Genomic DNA, 13,997 nt, shown 5'->3' on the forward strand with positions numbered 1-13,997 from the left:
GCTTAGTTTAAATACAAAATAACTCTTCCGGGAAAGAATAAAACATCAAATGTGTGCAAAATGCTGCAGAGCCTCCGTGGAGCTCTTGTTTTCCACTGGTGTCTCCCCAGAAGTTGGCAAGTACCAGCTCCCATCTCCAGCCCCACAAGAGCAAGGCAGCTACAAAGCAAAGACAGATCACAGGGCCTTGATAGCAGGAAGAGGATGTTTATTGCTCTCCAAAGCACCTTCCCTTGCACGAAAGATGGATTATATGTAACACTGGTTAGTACTTCAAAAATTCAGGAGAAGGGGATTGCTCAGGATCACAAGGGTTAATTGCTACACTTTAGAAAACAGAGGTATGGAAAAGGACAGGCAATGAGTTGGACTGGTGGAGACTCACCCTGATATTCACCAATTCAATCTTTATTAGCAGACACCCCCAGAAATGAAGTGCATCCTAACTCCTTTTGATCCTTCAACTTCCACATTTGCCATGAAGAAAGTTCAGCAAAATAAATTGTTGATTTTAGGAAGCTATTTGTCCCCTCTGTATAAAACATGCTGACATTTCCTCCCTGTGAACCATCTTTTACCATTCATTATACTCATCCACCAAGTTTTTCCTCTGATGTCTTTCTATTTATAGTTCTGTGGCTTTTTTTTTTTTTTTCATTGCCTCTTAGGACTGTGGAGTCAAAAAACAAATGTGGTGCCAGAAGAGACAACTGCCATTGGATTCTTCCAGGGCTTCCTAATCTGCTTCTGAAACTTCCTGGAATAAATCTCATCAGAGTGGTATGAGCCTGGGTTTATACAAGATAAATGTGAGAGCAAACTTTGGAAAGTTCCTGCTTAATCACAAAATAATAGAATTTTGAGGGACTTTTTGAGGTCATGTGGTTCATCCCAAGGCACAAACAGGATCATGATACCCAATGACTTCTGAGGCCAGCCCACTTCCTCAGATGGCAACGCTACAAGCTGTCTATAAGAGCAATTCCAATACTTTGCCTACCTCCGTAAAACCCGTCTGGATTTAAGATGATTTAAAATAGGGCTTCAAGTCTTGCATTCAAAACCAGACAAAACTCCTACTAATAAAAAAAGAAAAAGGAAAAAAGAATCTGGTCTGTGTAAAAGCTCTTCATGCATGGCTGTGTATTGGCAGAGATTCCCAAACTCCAAGAGCAAGGAAGAAATCCATCGGTGCTGATGACAAGCAACAGGAATTTTTCACTAGACAATAAAGCTTTTCGTTTTAATTCCCTGTGACTTCAAGATGCAGAGGATCAAGTGGTTTTGGTTTCACACTTCACTACCACAGTTTATTTGGTAACAGAAGAGGTGACAGATAACACCACACAGCATCCCAGGACACCTCTAACGACCAGACAAATCCCAAATACCTGTCTGAGAATCCATGGAAAATGTCTACCTAGCTTCTACATTGAGTATGGAGTTTAGTACATGTATTGGTGGGAAATTGTTGTTCAGTGGTGGTAATTAATGGTTGTAATTAAGTTCCCAGATTATAAGGCAAGTGATAATGAAGTGTTGATTATTGCAGGTGAAGGAATGAGTATGGCACTGTATCCAGTGGGGAGTTTGGTGCGTGAAGCTCTAAAAAGCACAAAACTTCATAAATTATTTTCTAGTCTTCACTTCCACCTAAAACAACTAGAAAAAAAACAACAAACTTGAAACAGATATTGATCTTGGTTCCACCAGCATTACATAAATTTAATACAAAATTACATCATTTCAATACAGTTTAAACCAGGATGAGTACATTGCAGACTGGTCATAAATCTTGCTTTCTGATTGAATTAATGACTAATACATGTCCAGCTACAAAATTCCTCATTCAATTCATAATTGCTAACATTGCAATCTCCCCTCATTTTAAACCATATTTTTATCTTGGGCAGAAAAAAAGATCTTAACACAGCTTTGTTTCCTGTGCTGGCTCTTCTTCGGCTAGAAAGGGATTTTTGATTCCTTTTACTGTCCTTCAGTTCCCAGGATTATATTTACAAGAATTATATGAAATTTCAGGGAGGAAAAATACCTGAAAATGAGCAATTCTAAGTAGTTTATGGGGAAAACGGAGAAGGGAGAAAGTCAGGAGAGGAAAACAATAAATTGATTTTTGGTGATTTTAGAAGGGCTGAGGCATTGCCTAGAGCCATGATCCATCTGTCCTAGCTCAAAGCTCACCTGGGAACTTCCAGTGCCATGGGGTAACCTGAGTGGCACGCAGGTCCTTCCCACAGAACAAGGTACACCAAGCCCAAATGGAAAAATGACAACAGCAAATGCCTCCAGAGGCAGGAACTGTGACCCCTGTACAAAGGGACCTCTCCAGGGATCACCCTCCCAGCTGGAAGGAGCTGGAAGAGGCTCATCAGTGTGCTTTGGAGCATAACCTCCAGGGGCTACTCCGGGGACTCAGGAGAAGGGATCTGATGGCTGAATGGGATCGGATACACCAAGGCACAAAAGTCACCTCCTGCCTCGGCTGCTACGTGACTCTGCTGCTGTTAATGTGCTGCCACTTCGGGATTGGGTTTCTCCTATTACCTGGATCAGTCAGGGATGCACAGACAGAAAAAGGAAGAAGAAAAAAATGGTGTGGAAAATCTTCAACTTCAGTTTAGACAGTGCTTTTCCTGGCTAATTCTCCCCTTTAGCACCCCCATCTCTGCCACAGCAGGCATCCACTCCCAGCAGAGTGCGATGGGACCTGCCTGGGCTGGCTGCTCTCCACTGTTTCCTGGGATCGTGTTTCCCAAAGAGACAGCCTGCCTTTGAGGAGAGCCCTCCTGCCACAGGCCAGGCACACAGGCAGGGGAGGGCGGGGGACTCCCCCACCTTTGATAGAGCTCGGGCCCATTCAAACCCAGATAAAAGGGAGTATTCACTCCCATGCTCCAGGTTGTAAGATGATCACCCACAGGTCTCAGAGCAGAACTTTCCCACAGAGCTGGGGAATACCCTGGGAGTTTCCTGCAGTTTGGGATATTAGCTGTTAGCAACCTGGATGGATCCACAGGCCATGGCAGTACAGGCACCAAAGCTGTAGATGAAAGTTGGGGGTAACAGCTGATCTAAGTTATTCCAATAAAATAACTCTGTGCAAGAAGCCACAGAGCAGCTGTTAGTTATTAATTACAATAAACTCACTACACCAGGAAATTGGCATATACAGGTACCAGAGTAATAACTAATCTCCAGCAACTGCTATCAGAACCAGTTTAGAGCAGAGGACTCCAGCGAATTTCTTCAACAATGGCAAAGAAGCCTTTGCAAACACCTACGTGTGCACGTGCAAATGTCCCTCTTACCCACAACCCAGTGTAAAACATCAGGATATTAAGCTGGAATTATTCAAAATTTCTGAGTCAGGTCTTCAACAACACAGGACTGAATTTGAAGGCCTCTTATTTTTCTCTCTGTTACAGGCCTTTATGGTCGACCTTTCTCCACAGTCTCCACAGACTTTATTTCCTCTTCTTTTATTATATAAAATCTGTGAGTCTCAGAAATAAAGCAGGAATCTAAAAACCTGGAATGTGAGCAATGCAGCAGTGCTGTTACTGTCTTCAGAGACATCAAGGCAGGCTGCAGTGCAGTGAAGAGGGCACCGAGGCAAAATCAATGAACACATTCCCTATGAAAAAAAACCCCTCAAAAGAAATAATAAAAAATTTAAGTCAAGAACTTAACCCAAAAATAAGTTTTCAAGGAGCAAAAAGCAAGAGATATTAAGAGGAAAACTACAGAGGAATGTGGCCTCAGTAGGATTATAGGCTTTTGGCTCTGATTCTTACCATGAGTAAGGATTAGCCTTGATTACACAACAGCTCTGCTACTATTAGTGACTTGCTCACTTGCCAGTTGCAATAAAAGCAATGCAAAATATATTTAGTTAATTTTGACACCAGAAAAGCAGCCACAGGGCAGTTATTTAATCACGATTATGGGAGAAAAGTCCCATTTTTTGTTATCTTCCAAAAGTAGATGTAGAGTCTGTTTTTACTAAAATCAATGTCATTATGCACATACTGTCATTCCTTCCAAAATCTCCTCTGTCTTTACCCCACATAAATAAACCAACCACCCTCTAGCCTCAATCTCTGAGACAATGCTTCCAAAGCACGTTTGGTCTTAAAAAAAGTCACGGTTCGGTTTGACTCCAATAATCTTTCAGCAGAATCAACCAAAACCATTTGCACTCTCTTCTCACATGGATTGCCTGAAATTTGAGATTTTCAGAGCTCCACTGTCCTGGTAGGTGGGGAACTCATCTGCAGCATAAACACTCCCACACACCAGCAGAGATTTCACCTACAGCAGTCATTTTGTCCAGGGGCTCATCACATTCTTAGTCAGATGATACCACCACAGAGGGTCATAAAAAGACTGAGCTCACTCCTGTATGTAGTTCAGCAAGCAGATAAATGCACAAGTTGGTCCCTCAATAAATTACATTAAGGCCTGATTTTAAGATTAATAGGATTTGATAGCTTCCCAGAGATGCTGCAAGTCAACATGCAATAGGTTTCAGACTTCCTTTAGAGCATCCCTCCCCTGTATGTCAAAGCAAACAGTCATTGGACTCAAGACAGATCCCACTTAGCCCTTTCCCTTTCAAACTGAGTACTCCATGTGTTGGTTGTTGGCTCCTTTTCCTACTGCTGTTCACTAGACCAACAGCAAAAACTAATAAGGCTCCTGCCCCATCCATCTAGAACTCAACGCACCTGAGAGAGGAGATTTGAATTTCATTATTCAAAGGAGGAGATGGAACATACATCTGTTTATACAACACATTACATTTACTTGTGTAACTACAATAGCTGTCTGATCACAGCTATTCAAAAGACATTTTAGTGCTCAGCTCACTTCCCTCCTTCTTCTGTCCTTCCATCCCTCCCCAGCTACAGCTCTGACTGTTTTGGGGATCAGCTCTGAGTTCTACCTGGAGCTCTTCACTTGGTCTTGTCAAAGCTGATACTCAGCCCAAGGAGGATTCTCAGGCAGTTGGCAAACACAAGTAAGGAACAGGAGCACTTAAGGACTTGGACATCTTCAGGTCTACGTAGCCTGGAAGTTAAAACTTTTGGGAACCCTATTTTTGGGTTAGGCAGCAAATTTTACTTAATATTCATGGTACAGTGCAGCAGCCAGCTGAAGTGCACTTAAGACCATATTAGCTCTTGGAGGGGTGATCCTGACTACTCCACCCTGAGTGCTTCTCCTCTACTTCTTCAGATTCAGCTTTAGTGGTCCATGCAAGAATCTAAACTAAACTAAACTAAACTTTCTCCAATGAGTGTGCTTTTGACAGCATCACCTTGCTGATCTGAGTGACTGCAAAATTCCTCAAGCACCACTGCCAGTGCTGGGACACACCAGGACCACGAGTCTGAGAACCAGGAGAAAGTCCAGACCCTCTTTTTGGCAGCATTGTGGACTTAAACTATTTTAATTCAGTTGCAAAATAACTATTTCATGGTACTGCCCTGATCTTATCAAAGGTAAGTAGGAAGACACACACACACACAAAACTCTCTCTCTGGAGCATCCACTCTGCCTGTCTCTGTGTGTTATTCCAGGTCGGCAGGTCTCTGCTCCCAGGTCTTGGTATCACTCCATACAAAATCTCTCATTTCCAAAGGAACCAATGCAGAACTTTAAATCAGGAAGACAAAGGTGGAAAGAATGTTGTGGCTTTTGCTTTTCACTGAATTGCCCTCATTGCAATGGGCATGGCAGGAGAGAGGGGAAAGTCCAGCTCTGCTCCTGACAGGGGGTTTGTTCAAAGCGAGGGATGGCGGGACTTTGGCTGTATCCATTCAAAAGTAGCATATCATGCTAACTTTATCTGCAGTAGCTGCAAAAGTCTGATACAGGTGACACTTTAATCTGCTACTAATCTTTGAACTGATAAATACTTCCCTGTTTCAAATCCAATTCTCTGAGGCCTCTTGAAGGAACAGGATCCTGCTGATTAAAGACAGCGTTAACACCTCCAGTGCCTGGCCTAGATTTTCAGAGAAAGGTTCAGATACTGAATCGAAAGTTCAACTTTTTAAAAAGCTTTTTGCTTCCTCATTACTTGCGTGGCCAAGATGGAAATTTGCTATTTGAATTTTCAGACAAAAAGCATTTGGAAGAAGGTTTGAACGACTATTGTTAACCTTAGCTGTTTGTCATTGCCTGGAATCCAGAACTGTAAAGAACTGCTTTTACAGAAAAGGATTGTATATACAGAAACCCTTCAAGTCCTCTACTTTTTTTTTTTTTTTTTGTACACCACACAATACAGATTTTCCAGCACCAGAACCAAGCCAAAGGGAGCAGGCAGAGTCCTGTCTTTTTTCTGATACACTGTTACAGATTTATTAATTGTTTCTACTGATTTTGGTTTTGTTTTTTTTTAGTCAGTAAAGAAATTCTTTCTTTGAAGGCACCAAGACTGATGTCTCCCTGGTCTTAAATAATGGAGCTGGTACATGGCTGAATAACTTTTTGCATTGTTTTATTTATGAATTGGCATATGTAGCTATAATTAGGGTATTTAAAACACATTATGCTATGCTAAGTAAAGGAAGAGATTTTTTCTGGAGACTTTTCAGCTGGAAAAGCCTCTTTGGGACATTTGTGATGAACATCCCTGCCCAAAGACTGTGTGTACAGGAACAAGCTGCCCTCCCTGCATGCCCCGAGGGATGAGGAATGAGGTGTGTGTGGTTCCTCAAAGGTTTACAGCAGCACCATCTACCGGAGAGCCCCCTCGCTCCGTGCCACACCGAGTGTTCTTCCAGGGACTCCGAATGAGAAGGAGAAGCGCTGACAACACTTTCAAGCGGCAGACACCGACCACAGCCACACGCGATGCTCAGAGGGGCCCTCAAGAGCCAGATCTCTGCACTGGGGCGGCCTCACCTCCAGTCCTGGGGGCAGTTCGGGCACCACAATGTAAAAAAGATACTAAACTATAAGAGAGTGTCCAAAGGAGGGCATTGAGGATGGGAAGGGCCTTGAGAGGCCGTGTGAGGAGCAGCTGAGGGCGCTGGGTCTGTTCAGCTGGGTCCATGCACCCATGGCAGGACAGGAGAAAGCGTGGCTGGACCCGATGATGTGAGAGCACCCAGCCCAGCTCTCGGCATCGGCACCTCGCAGATTTGGTTCTTTAGATTTTTGTGCTGTGGTTTCCCTTCTGGTAAACACAGGATCCACTTCTCTTCAAAGCAATACTTTGTAAAGCACTACGAGATCATAGATTTAAAATAGAACTCTGGAGAGACCTTGGAAACGTGCGACAGACTTGGGTTCTGCGCTGGCTCCCCTAAACACCCTTTTTCAAAAAAAAAAATCTCAGAACAAACACTGAAAGTCTGTGCCTAAAATAATGTCTTATTGTGAAGGAGCAAAGGCAGTAAGTAGGGTGTAGATTCCCAAACACTGATCCTGATAGCTTCATTAAATGAAACAATTACTAACAGCCTCTTTTTTCTAAAGATCACTCAAACAATTTAGATGGACTAAGGAATGTAGGAGAGGTATTAAAAATTCTTATACTGTATACCTATAAACATGTGCCCATCTCCTAATTTAAAGGCTTTAGTTCTGTTGAAAAGGAACTTGCAATCTTCTAGGACAAACTGTCCTTCACTTCATCTAAAGCTCTGCCATTAAATTCAAAGGCAGGAAGGCTGATCTTTAATGACATCCATCTATTTATACCTCGCTTCTTAAATAACTGTAGAAATCTCTTTTCAGTGTGAACAGACTACAGAATATTTGTAAGTGCAAGCTGGCAATACAATGCACAATTTTGTTCTGTGCTTTCTAGAAGTGCCATCCTCTCAGGTGGAATTACCGGGATTAACCTAAGGTCCATTAAAGGACAAAACCCTTCTTAAAAATGAAACCAGACCAATTTATCTCTTGGTTGCCAAGAAATGCATTTTGGAAAAAATCAGCTACTTTGCATTTTGAACATGAGATAATTTAGTAATGTCAACATCCAGCAAAATGGACCCAGCTAAAGTGACTCTGCCAAGGTGTAATTAAAGCTCACGTCTTAAAGGTTATAAAGCAGATATACCTGTACCCCACTGGGGCTGACTCCACTACACTGGCTAATTATTTTTTTTAGGAATAATGGCAAACCATGTCAGACATCTTGCTGCTGATTTAGTAACATTAAGCTTCTAGGAGACAACCTCTACCTTTCAGTTAAACCTGAAATAGCAAACAGGGCATTTAAAGAAGGGACAGAGAAATTCCGGCTGTTCACCTTTCCTCACACAAATACCTCAAAGCACATCACCCAATCTACAAAACATCAAAGAATTGATTTGAAGAAGTTTAAATGCACATCCAGACAGGAAAACATAATGAAAATTGCATGAATCTATTACTAAATTTACCAGGTTTTATTTGAACTATTTTGAAGGCTTTTTGCTTGAGTTTATTATTCATTGTTTAAATTCTTTGGGGAAGTTTTTCCCAATTGCTGTAATCACTTGTGTTAGCTCTTCCATTCCCACTAAACCCTTTCTAATACAGCTTGATCAGATTCAGGGAAAGCAATTCAGGTGCTGCTCTGCACAGAATCAACACAAGGCATTAAAACAGTTCCCTTTTATGCATTTCTGAAAATAGTCTTATATTTAACTCCTGAAAGTTATCCATCTGAAATTATATCCATTATCTTCTTACAGGAACTTCTGGATCTTTTTCCCAAGGGTCTGGAAAGAATTTAGAAACTATCTGTGTTATATCCATGTGGGGAGTTACAATGATTCTTTCATGCTTTGATGCAACTTTAACACCTAATTTCACTTCTTTCATGATGGCCAAACATCAACATATACTGGTTCCCTCATTTCATGCACCCCACTCCAGCATTTGTTTCATCTGCAAATTTTAACATCTTTTTGTTCACTCTGTATCCTCACTGTTAAAAGACTGAGTGAGATGCAATAATAATTCTTGGGATACATTTCTGTAATTGTTTGTCACATTAGAAGTTGACTGTTCTGATGTTTTGAGGGGTTTTTTTCCAGGTTAAAAAGTAATTACCAAACTGAAGAAAAATTAGCTCTCTCCTGACAATTTACTTGTTCTATCAGATTACAACAGACATTTGAAAATCCAAATTTATTATCTGAACCAGTGAACCATAACAAAAAAATTCTACTAGACCAGAAAGGCATGATTTTCATATTAGCTAAAATTTTCAAAAAAACCTTACAGCACAGTAATGATTAGATCTGGTTGGAAACAGGAATTCCCCCCACAAACTTCTTTTATTTTTTTTTAAATTAAGACAGAAATATGAACTCTTCATCCAAACCCCATCCATTCCGTTTTCAACAGAGAGGACCTTGATGATGCTACTGGGAAGGCTGACAAGAGCTGACATTTTCCATTGGATACAGACAAGATTTTGTCAAAAAGGAAGTGTTACTTAATAGTTTAAAGGTTTGAATGTTGAATTCCATCTAGTTTAGCCTACGTGTTGTTTTTCAATTTTTTGGTTTGTTTCAGCTCTGCCATTTTTTGACACACCAATACCCAGCCTTGCCTTTGTTCCTTATTACCTGCCACTCTTGATTTGGGTATATTTGAAGTAATTTCTTGTTTATCTTTCCATCTTCAGTTGTTTGCTCTTCAAATTCCCTTCTTAGTCTTGCTTGACTTTTCCCTGTAATGTTTGTTCTTTCTGTTGGATCCATTTGGGCAGGATTTCCATTTTCTCTGTTTGGCTTGGATAACCTCTTAAATTGTACCAGCAGACCAAAAATCTGTGATGCTGATTGAGCAATTAAGATTCCTTAGGCATGTTAATGAAAGGACACTGACAAGTGACTGAGCTATATATAATCATGGCCTTTTAGAACACCAGTAAAATAAATTCACTAATACCAGGTCTTTTAGACCCCATTAGAGAGCAAAGTCTGTGAGGCAGCCTGAGCATTTCATCAGGTCGGCCAGGTTTGTGCTGGTTTTTGATGAGCTCCTCATTGCCATACATGAACTTTCCAGATGAGATTCGCTTGCCTGATTATTTCCCTGGGGGATGGGAAGAGCACAGCCCTAATTAGCAATCTACTTTGATATGAAATAAATATTAATTGCCTTTTCTAATCCGAAGGTGTCTACAACACTTGCCTTTTACTATTAACAAGAACCCCCTGTCATAGGTTAGCAAGCATAGTCCCGGAAGGGACGTCCTTGCTAAGGGGTGCTTACAGTTTCCTCTGGGAACTGATAGAACCTATCAGCTGGCCAGTTTGAATATGGACAATTCTCTTAGCCACTTAAAGTTGTGATCACCTCTGTGATCCACATTTAAGAATAGGCAAACTCCCCCTCCAAGCTCTCTCTCGTTTCCGGCGCTGGGACAGGTGGCTGCAGGGCCCGAGCAGGGCCCAGTGGGCCCGGCCAGGCCCTGCTTGGGCCAGGCCGGGCCGGGCCACGGCCATCCTGAAGCCATGGACCTGTTCCAGCCATGGAACCCCCCCCCACTGCCTTGCCGTGGGCAGCCGGAGCGGCTCGGCTCTCCCCCCTCTCCACTTCGATAAGAAAAATTCAACATTCCAGCTGCAAAGCTGCAAGGCCGAGGTGAGATTAACCCTTTTACTGCTGTGAAGAGCTGAAAACCTGAGGGAAGAGAGAGAGGAGATGCTTAAAGCTGAAATTCTGTTGTGAAGCTATGATATATCAGAGTATCCTGTTGTAATTTCATGAAGATATGGGGGGTGGAGTGTTCAACTCGTGAGCAAAAGCACCTGCGCTGAGATAGGCAGATGCTGACGCAGCTGTAATTTCATGAGAAGTTTGGACAGGGAGAGATGAACCAGATGAGGACTTTTGCTCCAAACGGGAAAGGAGAAAACCTCAGTCCGTAGAGATGAACCAGATGAGGACTTTTGCTCCAAATGGGAAAGGAGAAAACCTCAGTCCCTAGAGATGCTCCCAGAGATAGTCCTAACGATGAAGATGAGGAAGACCCTTTGCTCCCAGGGAAGGAGAAGGGCCTCTGTTTTTGTTTCTGAACGGCTCAACCTTAAAATTATACCCCAAAAAACTTCAAGAGTGGACCCTCGAAAGCAGTTGCGGGAAAAGCTGCAAGTCGGGGGAAAGGACTCACACGCAGGCAGAGAGACTCCTCTTCCTAAATGGACTGAACGATATTTGGAAGTGGGCGGCTGTCTCGTTGTGATAATGTTTTCATAGCATGAGCAAGAAGAGACTCCTCTTTCTAAATGGACTGAACAAGGTTATTATGGAAGTGGTAAACAGACTGAACATCTTAAGGGTTGTCTTTGAACATTGTCAGTGGGAGAAGGGAGGAAGGTGGGGGGAGGAGGAGAGTTCTGAAGGTGGTATGATTTTTTTTCCTTCTTTTAGGTCTGTTAATAAACTTCTTTATATTCTTTCAAGTTTAGTGCCTGTTTTGCATTTCTCCTAATTCTTATCTCACAGCAGATAAACAGTAATGAGTATTTTGGACCAAACCACTACACTAAATTGGTGTTTCCGCCCGGGAACAAACCGAACCCGCGACACCCCCCCTTTTTTTTTTTGGTTTAAATTCTGAGATGTTTGTTTTCCTTTTACATTTAAACAGGCCTTAAACTTGCTCAAGCAACATCTCATAGTTACAGGTTTGGTTGGTGCTATTCTTGCAAAAACACTGGGAATTTTAATTCAATTTTCTGATTTCTAGAAAAATCTGTTGGATTATATTTCTAAAATATCAGCCACATGTAAACACTCACTTAAATTCCTTGTACAAACAAGTATAGATAATAAATACTATATCTATTCTTTGTAGTATTTAAAAATACTTATTAAACTAGTAAAGGAATATGGACTTAGCCCTGTAAAAGTACCTACATGGAATTAAGCTAACGAGCAGCTCCTGCTTGATGTTTAAGGGATAAGGCACCGTAGATCAGGAAGTCAAAGAGGTGGCTTTCCACAAAAGCAATTAGAAGTTATCAGTGCAGGGGAATGATTAATAATAAGGTTGGGAAACAGGGCATGGGATTCCTGAGTGTGAGAAATGGGGGTGGAAGAAGAAAAACAGAGAGGAAACGAGAATTCTCCTTTCCAGTCCAGTGCTGGATTTTCCTCAAGTGAACCTTTTTTATTCTGTGCCACGTTTTCCTCTGAAAAAACAGCAAAACAGTTTTCTTACACAACATCCACAGAAATCATCTTCCTGTAAGAAACGTCAGGAATACAATGTAATTTTTACAGCTTCTCCTTTTCAGTAAGAGAGCGATGGCAACCTGGCAGAAATAAAGAGGCAGGCATGAAAGCCTAGGGAGGATTTTTTTCTTATTATCACACCATCGCATCTGAAATAATTCCAGGATTCCAGCCAAGATCTTTGACACAAGTATTTGTAATGTTGAGCTAAAATACCAACCCAAAATGCAGCCAAACACTGTTTGCTAAGACAGAAATCCTCCTGCAGGGTTTCCAGATTTATCCATCTTCAGCAGCTGGGGGGAAAAAAAGAAATCCAGAAGTTTTTCTGAACTGATAGAGCTTCAGGATTAAGGGTGATCGGTAGACAAAACATTTTGCAAGGCTTTTTATCCCTGCCATGGGAGTCATTTCACTTGAATGTTCTATTTCTGGAGCCACGGGGGATTTTTCAGTTTGCTAAGACAACTGAACACATTCTTCAAAACAATACAGTGGGTCTTTCTTGTGAGAGCAAAGGTAATCAAACACACATCCTGTGCTATTGATGTCAGCCAGCCACTCACGGCACTACTGGAGTCTCTGCTTTTAGGCCAACAGGAGTATTATGGACTGTTTCCACCATCTGTTCTCAAAGCAAATGCCAAGATGGTCAAGGTGTCAGAACATCCCACTGAAAACCGCATCAAACGAGTGACCTGAGCTGCCATGCCAGGACTGGAGTCTTTGCAGAGACAAAATCTGTAGAAATAAATAAGACAGCAAATCTAGAAAACATTGATAAGATAACTCGATGGGAACAGCCCTGGATGGGCTTTGAGGGTTTCAAAAGCTCTACCCCAAAATACCAAAAGGTGTAGTTAAGGACATATATAATGTGATCCCACATGGCTGCAGCCACCTCTTTGCAACCTGACAATAAAGATTTCCTTATCACAGACAGAAGGAAGAAAGATGGAAGGAAAGGTATTTACAGGATGGGTAAGTGAGGTGACTCAGGCTCTGAGAGGCTGGAAGAAAAGGAGAGAAATGGGAAGAGAGGGGGTGACTGACAAGGACACAGTGCAAGAATGTAAGGAGGGTATTGGCAAAGAACACCCTTTGATGGAAACAAAACCACTTCCCACAAAACTGAGTGTGGGGTTTGGTTAAAATCTCTCTTGGGAGCTGCATAATTTTTTGAGAGACTGGAAGGAATGGTACTCAAATAAGAACAAGTTCCTGGCAGACAGAAGCCAGGTAAGAATGCTCAGATATCCTTGATCTCTGAGCTCCTCTCAGTGATGGGATCTCAGCTGGCCTGGAGACACCACAGGGGGAGTGCAGAGGGCTCTGCAGGAGAGCTCGGCTCAGCTCCGAGTGCTCACACTTCCATCTGAGGTCACCTCTAGGAAATAGGAGCTGAGCACGTCCTGGCTGAGCTTTGCCTCCCTGGGGAGCCCAGCCAGCCCAGGCAAAGCTCTCAGAACACATCACATTCTTCCTTAAAATCCAGATGTTTACTTCAGCTGCCTGCTAGACATGTCTGAGGCTAAGCCAGCCCTCCTAGCCACGATTTCACTGCCATGGAAAGAGGCACTTGAAGGACAGGGGGCAGCTAAAGAGGAGAGAAGGAGCTGCCTTTGGCAAAAGCAGACAGTACCACATCACTCCCACCCCACCAAAGATGGCAAAAGCAGCAAATCCAAATGTGTAGGGCTGTCCATCTCTCCCACCTTCCTTCCTTTCACTCCCTTTGCTGTAGCAGGAGGATCCAGTCCCTGACACCTCATCAG

The sequence above is a fragment of the Corvus kubaryi genome, unplaced genomic scaffold (assembly GCF_017639235.1).
Source record: "Corvus kubaryi isolate FWS band 111438036 unplaced genomic scaffold, C.kubaryi_AGA036_p1.0 138, whole genome shotgun sequence".
In the NCBI taxonomy this organism is placed as follows: domain Eukaryota; kingdom Metazoa; phylum Chordata; class Aves; order Passeriformes; family Corvidae; genus Corvus; species Corvus kubaryi.